Source organism: Adiantum capillus-veneris, chromosome 17, assembly GCF_014529385.1.
Source record: "Adiantum capillus-veneris isolate H3 chromosome 17, ASM1452938v2, whole genome shotgun sequence".
Classification (NCBI taxonomy): Eukaryota; Viridiplantae; Streptophyta; class Polypodiopsida; order Polypodiales; family Pteridaceae; genus Adiantum; species Adiantum capillus-veneris.
In genome coordinates, this window is record NC_140947.1 from 49,385,564 (window position 1) to 49,413,427 (window position 27,864).

Here is a 27,864-nt window from a genome sequence, read left to right on the forward strand (position 1 = left end):
TTGAAGCCAAATGGAGTAAAACTCCAGTGTGCACATGAATTTGTAGCATTCTTGAGGGAGACCATGTCTACAGGCGCAGAGAATTCTTATCCATCAAAGACTAGGCTAGTATCACGGGTGTTTTGGAAGATCAAGTTAGATGAGGTCGATCGAAGTCAGGCCCATATGGGATTGTAAGGTTGTCCCTAATGCGCGGAGCATTCATGCGTATCTGGTTAATTCGCTGACAAAAGGGAGAGCACTGAGAAGTAGGACACTATCATGCTTTTGTAGTGCATGTATGCACGATCTCTGGAGGAGATGCTCCAATTCTGTGTATGAGGGGTCTTGGGAGTACGTTTTGATCGAGCCCACGGATGACTTTGAGGCGGAGGAAGAAACAAACAATTCAGCCTATGAAGGACATTATGATGCCCTAACAGATGTTCTGCATGTAGATGATAACTTTGCTGTTGCTGCAAGTGCAGACAATGAAGAGCTTGTGGACTTCTATTTGTTGAAGTGCATGGGAGAGAAGTCATGTATCAAGTCTCCAATTACCGATGCTTGGGTAATTATTGCCTGCAAGGGATCTTATGTGGTCAAGGGAATTTGGTATGAGCAGCGATCTCGAAATCCACATCAATACAAGCTCTTGCACTCGAAGCCCAAAGTCTATATGTTATCACACCTTGTGAGAGCTATCAAGTTTCCCATGGAGCGAATTGGCCACAACTTGTTTATGATGTCCCCCGATGTATATGAGGTTGTTTACAACAACATTCCCTTTGATACATAGGGACCTTAGAATTTCCAGTATATTCAATGAGTAAAGTATCCTTTGTTTCTTCCAAATTAAATGGTGCAAGGATATACTGCTATGTTGTGCTTGTGATCTAATTCACAATAGGACGTCTTCTCTCTATTTTTGTACGTGTAATGGTTCCTTCCTTTCACTTTGGAGGTTGTTGTGGGTAGAGAAGTGTTTGCTCTGTAATGGTACCTTCCTTTCACTTGGGAGGTTGTTGTGGGTAGGGAAGTCTTCAGCTGATGGTCTAGGGTTTGAGGCACAAGGCCTCATCGTCAATGAACAAACAATAATCTAACCAAAATTCCAAATCTCCTCTGAATCCTTCAACCTCAATTTAGCCAGAGTGGGTGATGACTAGGTGTGAACAAGTTAGGAACCTTGGTACCACTTCTAACTAAAAAATAAATACCGCAAGGGGTGCCGAGCTTTCGAGCCAACCAGGTGTTGAGCGAGGAAACGAGTTTAAAGTATTTATGTGTGAATAAGTCTAGGTATTAATTGAATGAATTACCGCTTTATGAGACCATAGACATGTTTTCTGGCTCCATCAACGAAATTTGAATTCTTTTCTACAAGTCTGACATGGACAAATTTGGGTGAAAAGGATTCATAAACAGTTGCCTATAGGTGAGAAAAAACAGCATCCTCAAATCGCTCTCTCTCTCTCTCTCTCTCTCTCTCTCTCTCTCTCTCTCTCTCTCTCTCTTCGCGGAAAAGAAGGTGGGCAAAAACTATAACATAAAACTATAGTAACGGCAGAAAACCCAAACACAAGGCTGAAAATCGTCGAGGTAAAACCCTTGAAATATTATATCACAGCAAAACCCCAAGGGGACGAGTCTCAGCCAGAACAGAAAAGACATAGGATTAGGATTAAGGATCCACAACAGGAGCTTTTGGTAAGCGGTAGGAAGAACGAACATCCAAGAAGAGGATTAAAGTCTTCAGCTGATGGTTCCCAGACCGAGGCACAAGGACTCATCATCAAACTCCAACCGCGAATCAATCAAAAAATTGGAACTGTATAACCAGCATCCTCTCTCTCCCCCCTCCCTCTCTCTCTCTCTCTGTGTCTCTCTGTCTCTCTCTCTCTCTCTCTCTCTCTCTCTCTCTCTCTCTCTCTCCCCCTCCCTTTCATTTCTCTCTCTATCTCTCCCATGCACACAATCTTCTATTTCAAAATTGTCATGAGTATGAATCATGAGTCAGAGGGGGTAGCTACCATGAGACAACAGGTAGCTACCATGTAGAAATAGGTAGCTACTAGAAATAAATAGATAGCTGCCACATAGAGCTACCATGCAGATAAAGCTAGCTACCATGCTAATACCAGATAACTACCAGTCATGAGCAGCTAGCTACCATGCTGAAAATAGATAGCTACCAGTAATAAGAAGCTAGCTACCATGCAAAAAATAGATAGCTACCAATCTTAAACAGGTAGCTACCATGCAAAAATAAATAGCTACCAGTCAAGAATAGGCAGCTACCATGCAGAAATAGACATCTACCATACAACAAGATTTATAATGGTGGCATTTGCAAGGAGGAGACAACACAGTTGACTAAGCTTTAAAATTTTCAACTCAATTACAAATGACTTGAAGTACCGCATATCATTTCCCAACAAAATCACAAATGCCAAGAAGTATGAGATATCCATTTTAGTATGAAGCCAGTTCAGATTCAAGAAGGCTGATATAAATAGGTCAATGATACAAAAAGGGGTTATCAACTCCCATTGGCTATTTACACAAGTACATAGGCCCAAACCTAAACTTGGTCTCTTACGACGGAGTTACTTTTCTCTGTGACCAAAATTTGATAACATATTGGGAAACCCAGTCCTTCTCATTTGATATCATGTGCATCGTGCATACTGATCAAGATCTTGCACATAGTTCCACCCCTTTAGCCATGGCAATAGAGTGTTCGTGAGGTAGCGAGGATCTTGTGATTCGTCATCCGGTTGAAATGTTTGTGGACATATCATGGTTGTATCACTGTTGAGAATATTTCTGTACCGTGTATTGTCCACCATAAGAATCAATGACCCCCTCCAATCTGGTCTCCTTTTTAAGAGCTCCGATAATCCCTTTACAAAAACTGGTTTTGCTTCGCCGCCTTGCAGCTCTCTGATATCAGTAAGTCTGAAAGGCAATTTGACGTAGTCAGTTTGACAGAATTGCTCTTTCGAGATTCTGGGGTGCATCCCGCTTATGCAACCCTTAAGTGTAATATTCATGTTTCTGTTAGTGCAGCTGGACCAGATGCAAAGGTGAAAGATGTCTACGCATTCACGAAGAAATTGAAGCACATCTGGCCTGATTATGCAAAAGTTGCCACGGCCACTGCCTCCCTTGAACACTTTTCGACAGAGAAAATCTTTGGTTCTCGGAGGGATCTCTGGATTGGGGTATCTTCTCAAGAGAACCCCATTCATGTCTAATACCACGACTTTTTGAGGAGGACAGGTTGGAGGTGGCGTACCCTCCATCAGCGAAGCAGTCACAATGCTAATTGGGAAAGGCTAGAACATCCTTCCACCTTTTTGTACAAGAACTTACATCTTGCTGTAACTCTGGCAAAAGGACTTCTTTCAGAGGCTCTGGCTGCAAATCTTGCTCCAGAGGGGAATCTTTCTGAGCATCACCGACAGGAATGAAGTCTGGAGGGGCCGCTGGGTGCACATGCGTGGATGCCCCGGAAGTAGGATCCTATGATTCATCATCAGACATTGTACCACTCTTCATGTCAGTGCCTTCCTTGCTAGGAAAAATAGCCAAAAATTGTATGAGCAGGAGTAGCTCCTTTGGTGTTTTTGCTGTGTTGGCAAAACCTGTGCGTCGTAAAGTAGACAAGATCTTCAAAACCCCTTCCAATCCTTGGGGCATTACCCATTTCCACCTGTTGTAGCCCAAGGGTTTGAGTTCCTCTAAACAGACAGAACGCAAGAGTCAGAAAGTTGCAATATTAATTTTTTTAAAGAGAAAATGGATCTCACCTCAATGGACAAGGCATCAAAAGACACATGCACCACATCACAAGTCACATAAAAAAACACTTTAACAATGAAAGAGGAACTCCGAGTTGATCCAAACGTTCTATTGTTACATTACGAAAGGATTGCGGTACAAAGAAGGATTGGTTTGATACAAAAAGGATGGTACAACCAAAAAGGCTCATAGAAGGGCTGGCTATAAAGCATCACTCATGGACACTAGGTAGAGTCTAAGCCAAGCATCTTTTTGCTCGTGTGTTTGCAACACCTTTTTTGAGGTTTGCTCCGCTACTGCACCGGTGTCCCCATCCACAACCACAAAATACTTCTCTTTCGCACTCTTTGACCCTTTGGCTGCATCCAACCTTTCATTTTGGTCTCCCCTTGCCCCCCCTACAGGAGCAATAACTATTAATAAACACCCTAATCAAGCCATACAAATGCAAACATCTCAGAGACTACCCAGTTATACCTGAAGCCCCTTTGTGTTTTTTTGCATTTCTTGCGCTGCAAAAGCCTCTGCAATATTAGGGCTTTTTGAGGGAGATTTCTCTTGGTTCACTGGTATGGATGTCAAGGGTTTGCTAGGATACTGGCTCTTGAAGAGCTCCACTTCTTCCCTGACACAACTGGCGATTCCGCAGGTATTTCATGCGCAATGGGGAGCACATCACCATCCATTAATTGGGTTTCCTCTATATCAGTTACATCTGTTTCTGAAACATCCCAAAAATAAACTCTAGGTGCATTGTAAAAAAGAATGATGAGTAAACTTTGTACTAAACAAGTGCTTCAAAGGACCCAAGGAACTGCTGTTACCTTCTAGATTGCAATGTCTCTCTTCCTTATCGGAGAGAACACTGATCATAGCACCCACTTTGACCTCTTTGGAGATCACTTCGGTGTTTAGATCACCCTTTCAGCATCTAATCAATAGATAGGAAGCTTAGGCAACATTTATTGACAAAACCATACAAATATTGTACAAATGTCCCCGAAGAGAGGGTTACCAAAACTGTCATCTGATTTGGTTGAAAGGACCTACGCCTCACTTTTTTTCTTGGAGGTAGATTCTGCACAAGCATTAGGCAATTTAGGTTATGACAAGATAACCATCAATGAATATAACCTTAAATATTATGTCCCACCATGCTAGATACCCTTGCATGAAAAAGATAGCTATCCCCAGACTGGTAGCTACCACAATACTAGTGGGTAACAACACTGTGCTGGGTGGCTCCAACAATAGTAGCTACAATTTAGCCAGTAAACATTGGTGCCTAAAGATTGAATGTAAGACACATGATCATGGAAATAAAGTGGTAGTCACCCCCTACCATAGCTACCACCTTTTGAGTAGTTGGCACATAAGCCACTAGCCACCTAGCCACCTACTATCCAGCCAGGCATCTTTTTGCCTGTGTGTTTGCAGCACCTTTTTTGAGGTTTGCTCCGTTTACTGCACCGGTCTCCCCATCCACAACCACAGAGTCCTTCTCTTTAGCACTCTCTGGCCCTTTGGCTTCATCCAACCTTTCATTCAGGTCTCCCCTTGCCCCCCCTGCAGGAGCAGAAACTATTAATAAACACCCTAATCAAGCCATACAGATGCAAACATCTCAGGTACTACCCATTTATACAGGAATTCCCTTTGCATTTTTTTTTCATTTCTTGCCGCTGCAAAAGCCTCTGCAATATTAGGGCTTTTTGAGGGAGATTTCTCTTGGTTCACCGGTATGGATGCCAAGTGTTTGCTAAGATATTGGCTCTTGAAGAGCTCCACTTCTTCCCTAACAAGTGGCGATTCCGCAAGTATTTCATGCGCAATGGGGAGCACATCACCATCCATTAATTGGGTTTCCTCTATATCAGTTATATCTGTTTCTGAAACATCCCAAAAATAAACTCTAGGTGCATTGTAAAAAAGAATGATGAGTAAACTTTGTACTAAACAAGTGCTTCAAAGGACCCAAGGAACTGATGTTACCTTCTAGATTGCAATGTCTCTCTTCCTTATCGGAGAGAACACTGATCGTAGCGCCCACTTTGACCTCTTTGGAGATCACTTCGGTGTTTAGATCACCCTTTTCAGCATCTGATAAATAGATAGGAAGCTTAGGCAACATTTATTGACAAAACCTTAAAAATATTGTACGAATGTCCCCGAAGAGAGGGTTATCAAAACTGTCAGCTAATTTGGTTGAAAGGACCTGCACCTCACTTTTTTTCTTGGAGGTAGATTCTGCACAAGCATTAGGCAATTTAGGTTATGACAAGCTAACCATCAATGGATATAACCTTAAAGATTATGTCCCACCATGCTAGATACCATTGCATGGAAAAGGTAGCTATCCCCAGACTGGTAGCTACCACAATACTAGTGGGTAACAACACTGTGCTGGGTGGCTCAAAGCATAGTAGCTACAATTTAGCTAGTACAACATTGGTGCCTAAAGATTGAATGTAAGACACATGATCATGGCAATAAAGTGGTAGTCACCCCCTACCATAGCTACCACCTTTGGAGTAGTTAGCACATAAGCCACTAGCCACCTACTATCCAGCCAGCAATAAAGTCAGCACTTGTGACTAGGCAGGTCTGACTTGGGTGGGGTGGACCACCACCTACCATAGGTACTACCACCTTTGTAGAAGCTACCACATAGTCACTAGCCACCTAGCCACATCCTACCCAACCAGCTAGCAAGTCAGCATTTGTGACTAGGTAGTGCTGAAGGGTGGCTATTGTGACTAGGTAGTGCTGACTAGGTAGCCACCACTTAGCAATAGCTAGTCACTAGCTAGCTCTGAGTAGCTAGTGGTAGCTAGTCAGCAGCTAGCCATCTACCACCCAACCAACTGCCACCTTGCCAACAACCACCTTGCCAGCTAAGACCTACCTAGCTAATATCTAGTCTAGAACACCTATACATGGTACCACCTAGCCAACCACATTGCTAGCACACGTACAAGAGATAGCACAGTTCTCTTGTAGGGAAACTGTGAGCCATTAAGAAATAGGCACCATAGCTATTGTCTAACAAGGTGGCTACCCTTCATGTCACACTATTAGATGTCTGCCCCAGTAAGCACTACTTTGGAAGCTAGTACTTGTGGAGATGCAATTTAATGTAGCCACCTTTGAGATCATGCTCATATGACACCTACAAGTATGCACATGCCTGAAGTTGTACTGGTAGTAGACTAATTCTACCACAAACGCAACTACCTCTATGTTAGGTGCCTACCCATATGTTACCTAGGAAGATGGTAATAACAATGCACATTCTCAAATACATTCACATATACCATATGTAAATGAGCAAAATGACATGCTTACCAAACTTTAAGCATCCAGGAGATGTGTCACCCCCGCTATCTACAAACATTAATTCCTTGATATTATCTGGGATAAGACGACTACAACTTGCAGCCAAGCATTTTCCCTCTCTGCCAGCAAGGTTGGCAAAACAATATATGTGGTAAGCATGTTTGCAGGGGAGTATGAATATCCCCAATGCCTCTTTGTCGTACATGAGCAGGCCACATGCACTGCAACTATCAGGCACCTACGATATCTCAGCATTAGGTGGTGGCACTTTGGGGGGTGGAATGTCATAATAATCAATATCTAATTCTCCTAAATGATTTTCTCATATTAAACTGATCATTTAATGTGGGGAAGGCCAAGGGAGAAAAAGCTAGAATATTGGTTAAGCTAGCAGACCGGCCACAGTAGGGATCCAAAGGAGGGAAAATAGGGATCCAAAGGGGGGGCCATCTGCAAAAGAGCCATGTGCAACAATGGGCTAAAAAGACCCTAAGGTTCAGCCCATTAAGACTTCCAAAATGCTAAGGTTCCAAAATTCAAAGGTTGTGTCCAAAGGTCAACCCTAGGGAAAATTGGATGCTTTGTGTGTGCCCTAAAAGTCTTTGCACATCCCTACATGGGAGGGGGCAAGCCCTAAAGGTAGGGGATGAGAGAGAAAGCCACACACACACAGAGGCTCCCTTTACACAAAGGGAATGAGGGAAACATGTCAGCTCCCTAGGCCAGATGCCCACAAGGTGTGCCCAATTTCTATTGGATGACCCTTGAAGTGGACCAATGAGAATTTAGCTAGAGTAAATCTAGTTTAATTAATATAAAAACATTTAATAAAAGAAACCAATGAGAATTAAGTCTCCTAGAAGACTATTGGGCAGTCTCCCAAGGGGTCCAATGAGCATTCAGGAGCCCCATGGCTTGCCTGATTCCTATTGGCCAGGAGACAAAGGGATCCAATGAGAGTTTAGTTTAATTATTTAATTACCTAAAGCTCTCACAAAAGGGGAAAGGGGGACACATGTCAGAAGGCTATCACTTATGCTGCTTAATTGTAATTGGCTTGACTTGGGGAGGTCCAATGAGGCAAAAGCCAGACCAATTTATCAGGAAGGGCTCGCCCAAGAGAGAGAGGGGGCTGATTTTTGCTTGGAATTATTACACACACACTCTCACACAAGCTCATGTGTGAAGAAAGAGAAGACTATCTCTTCCAAAGCTTTAATGGAGAACTCATCACCTACTCCAAGCTTGTGAGATAGAAGCCTACATCAACACTCTCTTGGCATGTGGATGCAAATCCAACCAAGAGCCAAGCTTCAATGCATGCTCATCTCCTCTACCAAGCTAATTACTAAGCTAAGCTATGCTACATATGAGTGATTATGTGAGGAGATGTACATCTTTCTTGTAAGATACTCCTTGTTCCTCTCAATCTACTCTCATACCCTGCTAGCTCTCACCATCTTCGAAGGTGTGTGAGGTCTTGGGTCTGAGAACGGGGATAATTCAAGTTGTGTTTGTTAAGTGTTTTGCTTAGTGCATGAAGTTTCCATCTTCATTGCACTAGCTAGTCTTGAAGGAACGCAAAGAATTGTATTGTACAATGTCTCTCTTGATGGGAGAAACCATAATACAAAGCCTTTTGGAGGGGGGACCGGCTCCATGAAAATCTGGTCCTCAATTGTTGTCAATAGCTTAATTGCTCTCTCTTTTGAAAGTATTGTCGATGCTATCTAACTAGGTGTTATGCTTTTTGTTGCTCTCTCCACCCAAGCACTCTTGTAATTCTCATTAGGAATCTATTCTAATGAAATGCCCACTATGTTTATGCTAATTTCCGCTACACATAAGTTATTAGGCCATTAAATGTTACATGGAACCTGCAAATGAACCGGGCTTTTCCTACGTTGCATGGACTTTACAAAATCGACACAAGCATTCAATATGGGGAGAATTTCTTCATTCATCTCAATTTCCCTATTAATCACAAGTAACTCTACACTGCAGTCATCATCCTCCACCTCAGCTTGCAAGGTCTCTAGCGTCATTTTGAGCTTGAAGACCCATGCCTTCTCCCTTTTCGCATCAGCACTGTCCACTGTAGATGATTGCAACTCCCCCAATGGATGTTTGGATTTAGCAAGCTGCGTTGTCACATTGTTAATGATTGACATTGCCCCCTCATTTTGATGCACATTTTAACAAGTTGTGTTTGTTAAGTGTTTTGCTTAGTGCATGAAGTTTCCATCTTCATTGCACTAGCTAGTCTTGAAGGAACACAAAGAATTGTATTGTACAATGTCTCTCTTGATGGGAGAAACCATAATACAAAGCCTTTTGGAGGGGGGACCGGCTCCATGAAAATCCGGTCCTCAACTGTTGTCAATAGCTTAATTGCTCTCTCTTTTGAAAGTATTGTCGATGCTATCTAACTAGGTGTTATGCTTTTTGTTGCTCTCTCCACCCAAGCACTCTTGTAATTCTCATTAGGAATCTATTCTAATGAAATGCCCACTATGTTCATGCTAATTTCCGCTACACATAAGTTATTAGGCCATTAAATGTTACATGGAACCTGCAAATGAACCGGGCTTTTCCTACGTTGCATGGACTTTACAAAATCGACACAAGCATTCAATATGGGGAGAATTTCTTCATTCATCTCAATTTCCCTATTAATCACAAGTAAATCTGCACTGCAGTCATCATCCTCCACCTCAGCTTGCAAGGTATCTAGCATCATTTTGAGCTTGAAGACCCATGCCTTCTCCCTTTTCGCATCAGCACTGTCCACTGCAGATGATTGCAACTCCCCCAATCGATGTTTGGATTTAGCAAGCTGCGTTTTCACATTGTTAATGATTGACATTGCCCCCTCATTTTGATGCACATTTGCCTGTATGGCATCTCGTCTTTTACCCACTTCATGGTACTCCGGTTAATGCCTTTGCTTGGCTGAGTGCCACATCCATTCCAACATCATCAAGTTCACGAAGAGACAAATTTCCAAGCCTTGAAAATTTGGCCTCATTGTGCAAGCTAGAACCCCATGCTAACATCCCCATCATCTACATTTGTAACCATGGTCATGTGCCACGAGCTCTGTGGTGCACTTGTGGAGTGGAACACTGCCCATCTCTATTTCTTCAGCTGTTGCAGCTTGCTAGATTCCATATTGGCTACAATGCTCTCAGCTAAAGTTGCCCAATTCACAGCCCCTCTCAAATGTTCATAGAGGAAACCCCTGCCAAATGCCTTTGTTACCTCCATACCATAGTTCCCAGGAGGCTCCTGGTACACCGAGGTGAACATGGAGTAGAATTTGCTCCAGAATTCCTTCTTAACAAGCCTGGATTTGACTTTGCTGCCTCTCTTTGGCACCTCAGTAAACACTTGCAGCCAGTCTTCATCTGAAAAATCCTCCTCATTGAGGAGCCTAGGATCCTGTCCAACACAATTAAGCTTGTACACCTCATGGGCCTCTACTTTTGTCATGCAAAACTGGCTCTTCCTCTCAATGTTGACATGAGGAGGCTACCACCTAGACATCGGTGCAGGAGAAGCGGGGGTTCCGACGTTTTGGTCTGATGGAGAAGGACGAGCTTGCATCTCCTCTACAGCATGTGTTTCATGAGTAGGATTTGGCCTTCTCTTATTCACCTTGCGTGTGTCATGGCCCTCCCCCTCACAAGTAGAGGATGTAGCTCTTCTGTTTGGAGAAGCATGTAGGACGTGCCTGGGTGGTGTCTTCCTCACCGGCTTGATTTCCTTCTGCCTTGCTTCTTGCTCCTGAGACCTGTGCCTGTGTGCCTTCATTTCTTTCCCCACCTGCTCCTTGACGTGCTGTGGAGAGGATTGAGCCCGTTTGGCGCGCGATAGTAGCTCCATGCCCCCAGCTCTCCGTGTCATAATTCCCCCGCTCGCGGCTGTTACAAAGGGGCCCAAGCCACATAAACTCACTTAAAAAAAAAAGACACTAATATGTATATATTGAAAAAAAACCCCGCCATGTTCTCAAATTCGGTACTACAAGTGACCTCCACCACTTACAAACTTAGGTAGTAACATGAAGTGGCTAGCCCCCAAAAATCAAGTAGCTAGTGTGCCACCTTAGCATGCATATACCCCATTATGTTTCCTACATGTACATCCATTGGTTCCACTCCACAAAGATACACCATTGGCAATGAGCATACCCGTGCTATTACACATGTGTAAAAGTGACTTTCCATAGTGATCCGGCTCTTTCTCATCCCATTGAAGTATGATCATACAAGTAAACTTCCTCCAACTCCCTTGAAATGTATGGCATATCAAATTGTTGAGTATCATGTTGCAAGGTTTTTGTGCAAGCATTCATATCCCCAAATACAATAACATCACCTTCTCCTTTGAAATAACCAATGTCCTCTTCTAAATAAAAAAATGCATGATCTCTATCCATGCAAGCATAAAAGCGGGAATCATGATGAGGAATGTAGCAACCGGATACAAAAATGGGTGCTCTTTTTGGTGTCATAATGTTCAGCCATACATAACGTTTGTACTTGTCATCTTTCACAATTGATACAAAATCTTTCAATCCTTTTTTAACCATACATGCTACCCCTCCTTGCCCTCTTCGTTGCGTGAGATTCTTTGACCACATCAATGAATGTACATTGTAATACTCCAATCCATTAATCCTTTGTGTATCATGCTCCCAAGTTTTAACATGTACAATATAAGCTTTGCTTGTTAGTTCATCAATGCCAACCCCCGCATTCCATGGGGAGTGAATTTTAGTTTGGGAGCTTTTCATTTCGTGCTTTTCTAATTATAGCCCTATTTTTGAGATTTTTGGAGATGACTCCATATTGCATAAAGTAATTTAGGTCAACAAAGTGAAATGTTCTTATTATGATACATAAGAAAGGTATGTTTCTATAGCAAATATTTGAATACTAAACTATTCTAGTCTTCTTGTCATTGGTTGCTAGCTTTCCAAATTTCTGTCATTAGTTATGAATTTAAATGGTCCATTGGTGATAGCTAGAGAGAGAGAGAGAGAGAGAGAGAGAGAGAGAGAGAGAGAGGGAGAGGGAGAGAGAGCGAGAGAGAGAGAGAGGACCCACCACGAATATGTAGTGGACAAGAGCCTTGAGCTAGAGATTAGCTCCACTACTAATTTCTTGACTCCATCCCCCCCCCCCCCCCCCCCCCCCCCCCCAAAAAAAAAAAAAAAAAACTTGAAGCCATATGTTTAACTTATGACAACCAAAGCTACAAGTATAAGAGGAAAAGAGTGCAAATGTAGGATAAATAGGCACTTTGGTTTGAGTGCATAAGAGAAATTATATATATGTAGAGATAGATAGATAGAGAGAGAGAGAGAGAGGACCCACTATGAATATGTAGTCGACAAGAGACTTAGGCTACAGACTAGATCCACTACCCTCCATCCCCCCAAGATGCAAGACATATGTCTAACTTATGACAACCAAAGTTACAAGTATATGAGCAAAGGAGTTCAAATATGGGTTAAGTAGGCAGTTTGATTTGAGTGCAGAATAGAAATAGGACTTATTATGGAGCTATGTAACAAGTTCAAACATATTTTTGTTAAAAGACAGTAGATGCACTTGTTAAGAAAATAATGGTTTCTTAACTAATTTTTTGACTTTTTACTTTTGATTCTGTTCCGAAATTGGGTGAGTCTTTTCTAGATTTCTTAGAAAATTGTAAAGCTCTATGACCTGTTGTTTTAATTTGATATATTGGGCCAGTTGTGCTCTGAGGAAATATAGGTATCTAATGATATGTATAAAGGATAACTGGTGTTTTAGCAAAAGTTGGCTGCTTTTTACCATACATTTGCTTGTATAGCAATATATAGTGGGGTTGACTAGGTACTATTAAAACTATGTGTATACCTAGCATACTTCCTTAAAAATAGATCTAGTGGAATATTATGGGGTTTATAGCTATGGTTTTTTTTTTAAACAAGCAATTGTTGGTCTTTTGGGCTCTATGATTGTAATGAAATCTGGGTCTGACTTTGTTGATGTGTAAATGACCTTCCTCTCTCACTTTAGGAGGTTTCTTGAAATATAATAGCTGTTAAAAACTGATGCCTACTATAGGGTGTATGTCTCAAGATAACTTGTGCTTGCTTCTATGGGGTAAAAAACTCCCCGATCTGATAATCATAGTTTTGATTGAGATAACCTCTTTAAAAAATTTAAACTTATGATAGACAGCGGTATGTTTTGAAAAATCTGGAACCATTTTGATAAATGGTAGCATTTATTATGGGAATCCCACTCTCTATGAAAGATTTGCTAAAAACCAAGGACTATCTTATAGTAAGAAATTGGCTTAAAAAACAAGATTTGTAAATAGGGATTTTATATATATTTTTTTCAAAAAACTCTTATTTTTTTCTCAAAAAAAATAAAATACACTTTGAGAACTGATTTTTTTTCATTGTGACATGGATAGCAACTGGGATTCCCATGCATCACCTGTACATGGTAACAATTGCTAACCGAGCGTTTTCTTGTTTACTATGGGTGCAAGTGAGGGCTACTTTCTTTGATAAAAACATACTTTTCTATGTGGTTGTGGACATGAGGCTTATCTTTTACCTTGAAGCAACATCATTCCAGACTTAGGGATTACTTTCTCCCATGTTATACTTTGTTTTCATCACTACCTTGTATAGAATTTATTCTCAACAACAAATAAATTATTATACAAACCCATTGTAATTGTATAGAATTATTGGTCTGTGAACAGGTAGTATTCGTTTATGTATATGTATCTATTTATTACTGCTACACAGACACAATAAACGCAATAGAGAGATTGACTTGTCTTTCTCTCTCGGACCTTAGTTCTAGTTCTTAGCAACTGTTATAGTATAATTTATTATATTCTAATAGGCAGGGGTGCTATCACACAGTCACAGTGGTCCCCTTTGACCTAATTGGTGAAAGGTTCCTAGCACTACCATATTATTCTAACTTTTCTCGTACTCTGTTTCTAATGTTCTTTTTACCTTGTCATTTCACTATTTCTGTCCACCAGGGTACTCAATAACTCACAGCAAGAATGAAGGTTTGCTATGACCAAGTAAAAAGAGCTTTAATATTGGAGAAACTACGACTTGCTAGAGAATTAGAAAGTGTCTTTCCTAATATCTCACTTAGGATTAGGCCTTACCTTCATAAACTCAAATAGAAGTTACATTCTGTATAAACTCTATGGGTCTAATCTGCTCGTTCGAGATATGTTAATCTAACTTTTGTTATTGAAATCTTTGTAGGTTATCTCCCTTTCCCAAGGTCTTACTCTACCTATGGAGCCCCTCTCCTTTGCTTCTCTACATGTGCTGGAATGTATCCAAGATAGCAAAGCATCATCATTAATTTTTTATGCCTCAAAAGATACTAGTATGTCTCTTGTCCATCTTATTTCCTTTGACCAATGGGTGAAAGTTATCTCTCTCCTCGTTAAGAATAAATTTGAGGGCATCAACTTGCTACTTTCAACATGAATTTCCTTGACAACAAAAAATGCAGATCTAATACAGGTTTATATGTAAGAACCAAGGGTGTGATGACCTTTAGTAAAAATAATGTTGATTACTACACTGAAACGATGTGGAATGTGTTCAGACCTTACCTTAAGTGTGCATGTGTGCGCACGCACACACACGCACGCACGCACGCACGCGCACACACACACACACACACACACACACACACACACACACACACACACACACACACACACACACACACACACACACACACACACACACACACACAGAGAGAGAGAGAGAGAGAGAGAGAGAGAGAGAGAGAGAGAGAGAGAGAGAGAGAGAGAGAGAGAGAGAGAGAGAGAAGTGAATCTTACTTGCAGCACAATGGGGAAAAGTGGATCTGCTTCTTGCCAGGAATAGCTCAAACTGAGCTTGCGACAAAGTTCAAATGAAACACTGCCCTTGCATATCACAACCGATATGTTCATTGAGGAAAGTTCAAAAATCCTTGCTCTTTTTGCATCAATATACTGAAGAGTCACTAATGGAGTAAGTAGGCTTGTAATTAATTTTTGTTTAGTGCATAGAGTTTGTGAAAAAAAAACATTTTCTAACAAGAAAATTGTATTGATCAATAAGCTATCCATTGATATACACCAGTATTGTTTGTAAATTCATGAATAGTTAGAGTATTCATGAATAACATCGTATTATTTGTATTATTTTTTTAAATGTTTTATGTAATGCATAGATTTGTTGGCACACTACCCAATGAAATGTTCTAAGTAATGAAGTTCACCATGTGTGAAGAAACTGCCTATGGGAGGGGTGGGATAGTATCAAGATTTAAGGCCACCACGTGAAGATTAAGCTCTATCTTTTGTCCACTCTTAAAGCCATTTAGAAGACTACTTTCAAGTGGAGCATTGACGGAGTTTGCATGGACAACCCACAAAAAGGGTTGTTCATCGGAGTCTAAGCCCAATGCAAGTTCTTGAAAATTAACATACTCTCAGTTGTGTGCCTTGATCTTCCTTCGTCTTCTCCAAGTTGTGTGCGTTTCTCTGCAACCCTAATTCCAACAATTGGTATCAGAGTAGGTTGCATCCTCCCGGGCTTTGTCGGCAGGACCTCCAACACACGCCTGCTCACTTTCTCCGATTTTTGTGAGCTTTGGCACATGTTCGCACGTTGACAAAAAATTCGGGTGAGCTCGAAGAGATCAATCTTCTCAGATTTTTGATTCGGGCTCATTTCGACCTCCATTTCCACTACAACCAGGTCTGCACAGGCAATTTTGTCATTTTGTGCAAAGTTTTTGTCAGCACCAATTACTGTATAACAGTTCCCATACAGTCTGTTGCTAGTTGTGTTATATAGCATGTGCTGGTTTCACTCAGTCTCTCCTCATTTTGCGTAGTTTTTACATCAAGTGCAGACATTTTCCATGGGCTGACAACAACAGATATGTGTTCAAGATGTTTGCTGCTGAGGACAGATTGGATGGGGACAATTACCCTATGTGGGCTTATATGATGCAAAATGTTATTGTGTCAAAGGGCATCTAGAATATTGTGCAGGGCATTGACTTACGTCCTAGTTTTGAGGTTGTAGGCGATGTTGAGGATGTTGCAAGGATTGCTGTCATTAGAGTTGTTTTGCCTACGACAGAACAAGCTCGTTGGGATGTAAAGGATGCACATGCTCATGCATTGATTGCATTGTCTGTGAAGCACACCATTACTCCTCACATTCGTTCAACAAAATCTGCAAAACAGGCTTGGGATATTCTAGTAGGTCTTTATGCAAGCCGCAATGAGGCTAAAATTGCTTTGCTGCGTAAAGAGCTGGAATCGAAGATTATGCATGAGGAATATGATATGGACACTTTACTTGCTGGTCTCAAGGATATCAATGAACAAATTATTTTTGTAGGTGAAGTCATTTCAGACAGTTTCCTTGTGCAGACTGTTCTTGATGCCTTACCAGACTTTTGCTAGTACTTGGAGACTTATGACCCAAGGAAATCCTGAAGTTGTCAAGTTTGATGCATTATGCACATTGCTGCTGCAAGAGTCAATTTCCAAAAAAAATAGGACTAGGAACCGTGCAGTTGAATAGGCTTTTATTGCTTATCAAAGAAAGGGTGATAACAACAATGCAACCACTTCTTATGGTTCTGCTGCGAGTGGCAAAACTTCTGTTCCTAATGCTTCTGCTGTTAGCAATTCGTCTAGAAATTCTGGTGATAAGGGCAAAAAGAAGATGCATGTCCATTATTTTAAAGCTAATGATCACTTGATCAAGCAGTGTCCTAAGTTGAAGGCCAAAGAGGCTAAGAAGAAAGAGGGGGTTCAACTACAAATGCTGGTTCCACTACAGATGCAGCCAGTGTTGAGTCTTTTGTGAAAGGAGACTGTGATGCTGATGTTGATGCAAAATGGGCTTTTAGTGCAGAGTGCACTTACAATCCTGATGTCCATGATGCATGCATGTCAGTTGCTAGAGATTCACATGTGTGGTATTTCAACAGTGGTGCTACAAAGCACATTACCTCACATCATGAATTGTTCACCTCTCTTGAGTCTATCCCTCATGGGAATTCAGTCACTTGTGCCAACAATGCCTCTTATTCGGTTCAAGGGGTTGGAAAGATTGTGCTTACTACTGCAAATGGCAATTATTTTATACTTGTTGATACACTTTATGTACTTGGGATCAAGAAGAATCTTTTGTCTGTATCTACACTTGATAGACTTGGACTTGTAGTCAGATTTGTGAATGCCAGATGTACAGTTCATGATCTTGGTTTTGGTGATGAAATTGTTGCTTCTCGCCTTTTGTGTCATGGGTTGTATAATCTCACTTTGTATGACAAGAGTGGACAAAAGTTTGCATATGTAGTTGCAGATTCAAGGGCTGTTTCATATGCAAAACTATGGCATGCACATTTTGGGCATCTGAATTTTGCCAATTTGCTACGTTTGCAGAAATCTGATATGGTTGCTTCTTTGCTGCCTATTGAAGCACTGCCAAACATGTTTGTGAAGGCTGTATTTTGGGTAACATGCAGCGTTCAAAGTTTCCAAAGGATGGTTCAGTTAGGACCACATGTAGGTTGCAGCTTGTGGATAGTGATGTTTGTGGGCCCATGCAAACTCCGTCCTTGGGCAATTACCTTTACTTTGCGACTTTCATTGATGATTACTCCAGGCATGCATGGGTATTTCCACTTAAAGAGAATATTGAAGTTATTATGTGCTTCAAACAATTTTTGGCTATGGCTAAAAATGTATCGAAATGTACTATGTGCACCCTCCATTCCGATCGAGGGGGGGAGTATATGTCTCATGAATTTAATGCATTGCTAGACAGTCGTGGGATAAAACACCAATGTACAATGCCTTATACACCTCAACAAAATGGTGTTGCTGAGAGGAAACACAAGTCACTTACGGAAATGGAACGATGTATGGTCAAAAGTCAAGCTTTGCCGCATTCTTTTTGGCTTGAGGCCATCATGTGTGCCACTTATGTACTTAACAGGTGTCCTACAAAAGCTTTGCACTCTATTACTCCATATGTAGCATGGCATGATAGAAAGCCTTCTATTGAGCACATATGTGTTTTTGGTTGTTTGGCATCTTGAACTAATAAAACAATCCCTCTTTCTTTATGAACTTACCGGTTTTTTTCCAAAGTGCAATAAAAAAACCCCTTATTTAAATATATTTATGTAAATTTACCCAAAATTTTTGAATTAAAAAACCCCTCTTGTTGAACTCTCATGGTATACTTACATACATAGAGGTGGACCCCCCGAGTTTGACATATGCTTTGGTGCCACAAACACAACGCAGAAAATTGGATGATAAAGCTGTCAAATGTATTTTTGTTGGTTATGTGCTGAAAGCAAAGGTTACAAATTGTATCATCCCGCAAACAAAGCGTATTTTGGTTTCACGGGATGTAGTGTTTGTGGAAGATTCTATTGTGCCCTTGCTGTCATGTACTAGAGACAATAATGTAAGCTCACACGACATTTATGACACTTTTTTGCCTCTTTTCACTGGTGGAAGTTCGAATGTAAATTCCAATGAGGCACATGTACAGCCTATGGGGGCTTCCAAAAATGTTACAGATCAGCCTAATACTGATGCAGATGTACATGATGTACTTGATGGGGAAAGGGATGAAAATGAGTAGGCTAGAGGTATGCCAAAATGGCTGGTGCATACATTGTGTGACAGTAAATTGGATGCACCTTTGTTTAGTCATACTCATTCAGGCTCTAGACATGCATCTTATGCATCAGATTGTTATGCTTTGGCTGTGTCTATCCTACATGATGTTGAGGAAACTCTATCTTTTGATGAAGCACATAATTCAAAAAATTGGATGGCTGTCATGCAATTAGAATATGATGCACTTGTAGAAAATGACACATGGACTTTATGTGATTTTGCCTCCTGGAAAAAAGGCCATTGGTACGAAGTGGGTTTACAAGTTGAAACGCAAGCCGAATGGGGAGATCAATCTCCATAAGGCTCGACTTGTTGCAAAGGGTTATGCACAACAAAAAGGCATAGATTATGAAGAGACTTTTTCTCCCACTTGTTGTATGACTATTGTGAATTTTCTATGTGCGCTGACAGCTCATTTTGGTTGGAATATACATCAAGCAGACATTGTTATTGCTTTCTTGAATGGTGACATGTTTGAGGAAGTTTATGTTATGCAGCCTCGCGGTTTTGTCAAGAAAGGACAAGAGGACAAAGTGTGAAGATGTAAGAAGGCTTTGTATGGGTTGAAGCAATCTCCTCGTGCTTGGTATGAGAAAGCTGACAATCATTTGGTCAAACGAGGCTTTCGTAATAAAATTCCAACAAAAAGAACATTGTATGTAAAGCATGAGGGTGATATACTTCTCATTGTGGTTCTTTATATAGATGATTTGTTGATCATTGGACCAAATGAGAGACATATTGCTGAATTTAAGGTTGATTTGAATGCTACTTTCAAGATGAAAGATTTGGGGCTATTGCATCATTACTTGGGCATACAGTTGAAGCAGTGTGATGGTGGTATTGGGGGTAGTATCACTTCTCAAGCGATGAAAAGCGAGCGATAGGAAAAAAGCGAGCAAAGAAATGCAAGGCAGGAGGTGCATTGACCACATCATCCCTCCATGGATTTTTTTTTTTTACATATGATTCCCTTTTGAAATCCTATTCTCCTTGTGCATTTTATCTTCCTATATGCATTATATTGAATGCTTATTTTAATTATCCATTATAGTGCAAGCTTAAATCAGCTCATGTATAAAAAAAAGTTCTTGGATCAATGGAGTTTTAGTATAAATCACTTCTCACCTTAGAATACTATGAAAATACAAGCATACTTTTTTTTGAATTTTTGGAGATCATAATAAAGTTTCACATGTATGTTGTACTATCTTATATCTTATCTAGTGAACTAAGCAATATATACATGTTTCCCATGATTATTATGCATTCACTAGATTTTAGTATTTATATCTATCTACCTTACAAGACTTAAAGGATTAAAAGAAACTATTTTGAATATATATCTCATGTTATAATTTAAAATTCAATTTCTACCCACAGTAAAACAAAACTTATACTAGTTAGTTTAATGTTAAAGTTGTAAATTATTTGGCAATGCCTAAATGAGGTGCTAGTCACGAAATTGAAGGAGGTAAGGACAAATGTAATACCAATACAATGGAAAGGTGCCACTACAAAGGTGACAATAGAAAAATTGACCAACCTTGTTGTATTTTCACTCCCTCTCAAGGAACAGTATCCTTGTGATTCTCATATTGGTGTATCTATATGGTAGTACCCATTATGGCTATCCAATTTGTTTTGACAACAATGTGAACTCATTCTTTTAGTCATATCCTTCTTAATAAGTAGTGCCCATTATACTCCTTCAATCATTGATCAAGGCTATCCACTTTTTTATGACATCAATGTGAAATCATTCTTTTAGGTATATCCTTCTAAACAAGCCTAACTTGACTTGTATTAGCTTTCCTATTGAAGTAGTACACTAATCAAAGCTCCTTCAAGGGATTGGTGATCAAGCTATTCAACAATGATTTTTCAAGCTTATCGGGGCTCTTGAGAAAACTCCGTAGTGTCAATTTGAATAGAAATCAACAAGTTTGGAATACATGAAGTATTCATGTGGAAAAAGAAAATCACTTCACATTTATAAAGAAAAAAAAGATCATAATAGATATGATATGTATTCAAATTTCTCCTTTTCAAGTTTCTATTGAAAGGGAGCCTCCCTTTAGAGTATTTTAAATTTTGTCTTAACTAGACCTTATTCTTTCTCAGTTTAAACAAGAGATGAGCATTTGAAAATTACACGAAAAACCATCTATACCATAGCTTCACTAGTACAAAAATAATGTAAAATAAATAGTGGATGAACCATTTTGACTAACAATGCTACCAAGCCCTCTGTAAATCTTAAGAGACTCATCACTTTTCATTTAATACAGATGTATATAGAGTGAATGTATTGGATGATAAGTCTTCATGCATATTATATTAGCTCTAAGAAAATCCTAAATGATTTCCAAGGCTTCTTGAGTCACATGATAGCCCTATGATAGACATGATAACTTGGTGTGTTGGCATTCCAAAAGGCTATTTGGTGTGTATGCATAGTTATTGTTGTTATCTTTCCACCACATTATGAATGATGTTATGAAAATCTTGTCAAAAGGGTGCATGATGCTATGTATTAAAATAGTCTCCTACATTACATGATTAACGCTGGAAAATTGGGTGGGGAGGCATTACTCAATGTAATGATGAGGGGAATTATGAGACTACTACACCACTTAATGAGTGCATTGAGAGCAAAAAAAGGTTGAAGTCTAGATGGTTTTCATATCTAAGAACTGACGATTTCATTTATTGATCATGAGCTTGTAATGGAGAAATGGTGTTATCCATGAAGAGAAGTTAACTCTATGGAGCTAAGTGATTTTTTTCTTACTTGTAAAAGAATCTATAGATGATGGGACAACTACATAAATAAATTGCATCATGAGCATCTTGGCATCATGAGCGGCACATTTTTTACCCTTTTGTATGGCACACAATTCTAACACTTTTGTGTGCTACAAAGCTAAAAGAATAAGCTTTGAGTTCCTCTTATAATCGTCACTGACCACATCCTGGAGTGGTACCTGCTCATAGTTTATCAAACTAAGCACACCTATAGGGCATAAAGTTGATAGAGGAAAAGAAAACTATTACGATCATTTAGTTGGATCTTAGGATGCGCTCAAGAAAATAGTTTCTTTTGCTCAAGCATGGATTGAGGATATTGTATGTCATATTTTGACTATCATATAATCATCATTCACAATCTCAGGTCGATGGCCAGCTGCGCTTACATCATGAGAGCAATATTCTAGGGGCTACTTGATGATTGTTGATAGCAAATAGTGGAACACAAGGAGTGAGAGGAAGACCAGTGGTCAATGAGACGAAGGCCGATAGCGATGATGAGACCTTTAATTTTAATGATGGGGCCATGTAGTTCCAATAAACTTCAACGTAGCATTCACCTGCATTGAGTTGTTTGTCATTTTTCTACTTTCACTTTTTGTCCCTAATATTGTTGATCTTTTAGAAAAAGGTCATGATAAAGAGGTCACTCAACTAAAAAATCATCCTCTAGGGGAGAGATACATTATAGATGTTGCAAATGGCATAACAAGCACAATATAGAATGTGAGTACAAAAGGTAACACTATTGCATACATGATAGATGTTATTTCTTGGCACTTACTGCATTGCTACATAAATTCATGAATTGATGTTTGAATTTTTGACTAATAGACCCCTAATCTCTTCACTTTTTACATTGTTTGATGTAATCAGGAATGGGTATCTCTTGTAGCATTGTGTGACATCTTGACATGAGCATTGTAATCTTTAGGATTGACACATAAACGTAAGCTCCATATCCTCCCCTATGGTACAACTAGCTTGCAAGTAATTGAAAGTTCCCAACTTTAAAATCACTCTTCTTTGTTCAATCAAGGTCTTCTCTAAATTCATTTGAGCAAAATTCATGACCTAGACGACCATCAAGGAATCCATTCAATGTTAAAAAGTTATACATCTTGAATATTATCATATATACATACATGAGCTTTACCAACAATTATGGTCAGCTCCTCGTTGCATAGTACCCCTTTTGGACTACTAAATTAGAAAATAATATGAGAAATCCCCTAACAATCCTCCTTGTGTTGTGTGGTTTCATCACCAAATACAACAATGCTTGACTACTTGTTTTTCATGAAATAGTGCCTAAAATTTTTAATAGCATAAACCATGTATAGGCCCTCTCACTTAGTAATTTTGAATTGATCTTTTCCACATATTTTAGCTATCTATTAGTGTAACAAATAGGAAAATCCATATTCCCATCTCCAAGTTGAGCTAATATGTAGTATACTTCATAAACAATGGTACCTTACATGGTAAAATTGTCAAGATTGAGAGAGAGAGAGAGAGAGACAAATGAAGAGAATTTTTGTGTCATAGAAATGATCCCAAGAGACCTCAAAATACTATATTCTGAGCTTGATACTCAAGAGGAAGGGGGGGAGAGGGGGGGGACTGTATCAGAACATCCAATCAAAAGCTTTACTATCACTTATGGAAAAAAAAAGTTCATACAAGCTAGTACTTGATTGTTTATCTAAAGCGAAAATGGTTTTATACCATTGAAGAAGCATGTGGCTCTTGGAAGAGTCTTTTCTACATTGGTAGTGGTCTTTCTGATTGAGAGGAGAATCAAAACATACCATGGCACTTATGAGAAAATGCATAATATATCTTGGGCTTGAAATAGATGGGGCAAGTGGCATTCCATAACAAGCTTAGATCCAATGTTGCAATTGACTAGCTCAATTTGATTTTTTGTAGCCATCCAAAGCTTAAAAACACAATAAAAATATGGGACTCCAATGAATTTTTCCCCTTGCTCACCTTTGGTTGCTCGTTGTCCGCTCGTTAAATGATAGCACCCCCACTCCCATGGAAACATGTTTAAAATTGAGTTCTCATGATGCTGGTGATCCTTCAGATGTCACTCTTTAGCAAACTGTTGTTGGATGCCTCATTTATGTATGCAATGAGGCCGGATATTCAGTTTGCAGTCTCACAGGTCATGTATAGCCCAGGTCTAAGCATTGGTAAGATGTCAAAAGGATTTTTCGCTACTAGTGGCACTTCATATCTTGGTTTGTTTTGTCCCAAGGGGGGATCATTGCCACCAAACTTACATGCTTTTTTTGGACTCAGATGGGACTGATTTTTTTGACACGCGAGTTCATGTATATCATGGTTGAGCAAGAAGCAACCTATTGTGGCCACTTCTAGTTGTGAGACTGAGTACGGGGAAATCTTCACAGCTATGGTTGAGTGTGTATGGCTTAGATGCCTTATGGCTGATTTGGGTGTTGAACAGGACACTACCAACACTCTGCACTGACAGTCCGAGTGCACTGGCAGTTTTTCATGCTCGCACAAAGCACCTTGAGGTGCATTACCACTATGTCAGGGAGAGGCTCTCAACAAGAGAGACCAGCTTGGCTTATGTTCCACCAACACAAGACAACCTTGCAAATCTTTTCACAAAGGCATTATCTTGTGAGAAGCTCAAAGCTTTCCACAAATCTTTGGGCTTACTCCCCTTTGTGGAGTGATCATGTCCTCAGGGCATGGCACTTCCCTTTACTCCTGTGCCAGCTCTCGTTCACCGCATCACTCCAAGGGGGATTTATTACCATATACATGTGGTAGTGATTTCTGTGAACACACTAGGACCACCGGGGCATTTTTACCTCTTTAGGAGGTTTTTCCTCCCGTGCATTGTATATATGCCCATCACTCTAGGGCTATCTATCTTTCCATTTCACACTAAGTAACATACTCTCAGTTGTGTGCATTGAGTTTCCTTCATCTTCTCCAAGCTGTGCGCGTTTCTCTGCAACCCTAATTCCTAAAACATAGAGAGGCAGCACGAAAATGAAGGAGAGGGAGAGAGGTGACACTACCAAGGAAGACATAGAGCACACTAGAGGGAGCTTGGGAGTTTATCCAATTCAAGAAATGGTACTCTTCTGGCCAAAAATTAACACCCAAATAAGATGGGCGACCCTAGAGCAAGAGGAGAGGACCAAATTCAAAGATAGTCTTGTGGAATTTCAAGGTAGAAATGACATTTGACTCCATCTCTTTGAAGGTGTTAATGACCGACGTATCATATTGTCTCTTGGCTATGTTTTCCAAAAGTATAAAGACAAAATGAGTAGCATCAAAAGTATAAAGAGGAAATGAGTAGCATCAAAGCTTAAACCCATGGGAAACTCTTCTAGTAGAAACTCTGGTGCACCAGATATGCCCTTCATAGAGTTTCACAGCAGAGGAGTATTACTATTACCATCTTTAAAAAGAATGTTGTATCAAATGCAGAGAGAGAGAGAGAGAGAGAGAGAGAGAGAGAGAGTAGATGATGGAAAATCCCCAAGTCATGAAGGCATGATAAACAACACAAGAGATCAAGAGGTCAATGAAAGAGGCCTCCGTGTTGATCGTGGAGTCCATAAAGTCCCTCAAGTTGGAGCCTTTGGAGTGTTTGGGGGCATGTTGGAAAGAGGGAAATGGGAAAATGCCTCTCTATAGCCCAAGGTTTTGATAGCACCCCTAACCACTAGAAATCACTCTTTTCCCAATAGAACACTCTCAGATACACGCTTTTCCCAATAGAACACTCACAATCACACATGAATGTCCATGCACACAATCACTACAACACCACAAACGAGCACACTTACTCCGCATTGCTCATTCCATAGTCTTCTACACACACAACACCTCTCTCTCTCTCTCTCTCTCTCTCTCTCTCTCTCTCTCTCTCTCTCTCTCTCTCTCTCTCTCTCTCTCTATTGGCACAAGGCAAAGACTTATGGACACTTGCAATGGAGAATGGCACGCTATGGGTACTTGTGGTTGAGAATGAGAATCTCAAGAGTACACTTGAGATGCAAACAACACGTTTGATGCAACTTGAAGAGGAATTCAAGGAATGTAAATGCTCTCTTGTGGATTTGAATGCTTTGAAGGAGCGCATGAGGAAAGAAAAGAATTAACATGTATTGAAAGAGGAGTAATTTGACACCATGAGTCAGGATGTATGCGACATGAAAAACATATGCACAAACAAGTCTTGGGCTGATGTATGTGATAACAATGTGGTTCCTAATTCCTCACTTATGCAAGCTATGGCTCAAACAAAGAATGTTGAGAATGTGGATATGGAGGAGTTGAAGGAACGAGAGCGACGTTCCAAGAACATTTTTATTCATGGAATTTCTAAGGAGAAGCTAGAGACACCTCCTCTTGCCATTGTTATCAAAGATTTCTTCAACACCCACTTTGGCATGTCTAGACTTATGGTCTATGGAGCACATAGAGTAGGTAAGCAAGGAGATTCTTGCTCGGGAGAATGGCCAATTGTATGTACCATGCCGGATGAGACCAAACAAAAAATTATCCTTGATAATAGTTGAATCTATTTGATGGATACAAAATATTCTTTATGTGAAGATTGCACTATTAAGCAACAAAATATGTGTCGCAAGGCATACGAAGAAAAGTATAAGAAACACAAGAAGATCTCTCACAAAGAAAATGTGCCCAAGGAGGAGGCAAGTCCCTCGAGAAAATAGGGATGCGCGACCTATGAGACCGAGTCACAATGGAAAATATGCTTTTGGAATTGCAATGGATACCCATGGAATGCGGGGGTTGGCATTGATGAACTAACAAGAAAAGCCGATATTGTACTTCTTGTTGAAACTTGGGAGCATGATACACAAAGGATTAATAGCTTGGAAGATTATAATGTACATTCATTGATGTGGTCAAAGAATCTCAAGCAACAAAGAGAGCAAGGAGGGGTGGCATGTATGGTCAAGAAAGGATTGTAATATTTTGTATCAATTGTGAAAGATGACAAGTACAAACATTATGTATGGCTGAAAATTATGATAGCACCCATTTTGTTAGGCGATTGCTACATTCCTCATCATGATTCTCCCTTTTATGCTTGCATGGATAGAGATCACCCATTTTTTGATTTAGAAGAAGAAGTTCCTTATTTCAATGATGAAGCTGATGTTATTTTATTTTGGGATATGAATGCTCGCACAAAAACATTGCAACATGATACTCAACAATTTGATATTCCATATATTTCAATGGATAAGAAAGAGTCGGATCACTATGGAAAGTTACTTTTGCACACGTGTAATAGCGCATGTATGCTAATTGCCAATGGTGTATCTTTGTTGAGTGGAATCAATGGATTTATATGTAGAAAACATAAGTGTAATTGACTATATGCTACTCTCCAAAGCCATCATGTATCGCATAAAGAGTTTTATGTTTGGCCAATGGACCCCAAAATTAGACTATTGGACCTTATGTATTGACCTTGCATGTGGAGATGCAACAAAGCATGATAATCTCAGCCAAAGGGAAGATAAGTTATCACCATGTATGGATTTCAAACGAGCACCAATGTACATTGAAATGATTGAGAAAAAGTTATAGATGACAAAGCTTCAATATGACGCACCATTGAAAACTAAATGGGAATCTTTCAAGAAGTTATTTGTTCTTGTGCCAAAGAATTCTTTGCCATAAAGTATCTCCATGGTATCAACAAAGATAAATCACGCAAAAAGATGGTTTGATAAAGAATGTCAAGATGCTCAAAAGTCCTTGATACAGCTTGATGCAACTATGGACAAAGACAACTATCAAGTCATTTGCATGCATACAAGGCATTGATTCAAAAGAAGAGAATAAGATGGGAAGTAAAGAAACAAATTTTTCAAGCTCAAGAAAAGGCACGTGCATGTGGAAGATTTTGGAGAAACTTGAGGGACAATCGGGTTGAAAATTTTGGTAACTTGAGTCTTGTGGATATGTACACACATTGTAGGAAATTATATGAGCAACCAAATGCTAAAAAAAAGTCCATTTTATGCTTCACTCCCATGTATGCCCTGTTTTTTTCCTGTTGTGGATGTATGCAGTGGGGTTGAAAAGTTGGCCACTTGCAAAGCGAGAGATCTTCAAAGTAACAAG

The 27,864-nt window shown here is 39.9% G+C and overlaps 1 pseudogene; it reads right to left on the reverse strand.

The window, feature by feature from the left end:
- Positions 1-15,380: 15,380 nt before the first annotated feature.
- Positions 15,381-25,551, reverse strand: LOC147437219 (7-deoxyloganetin glucosyltransferase-like; annotated as a pseudogene).
- Between the last annotated feature and the right edge of the window lie 2,313 nt (positions 25,552-27,864).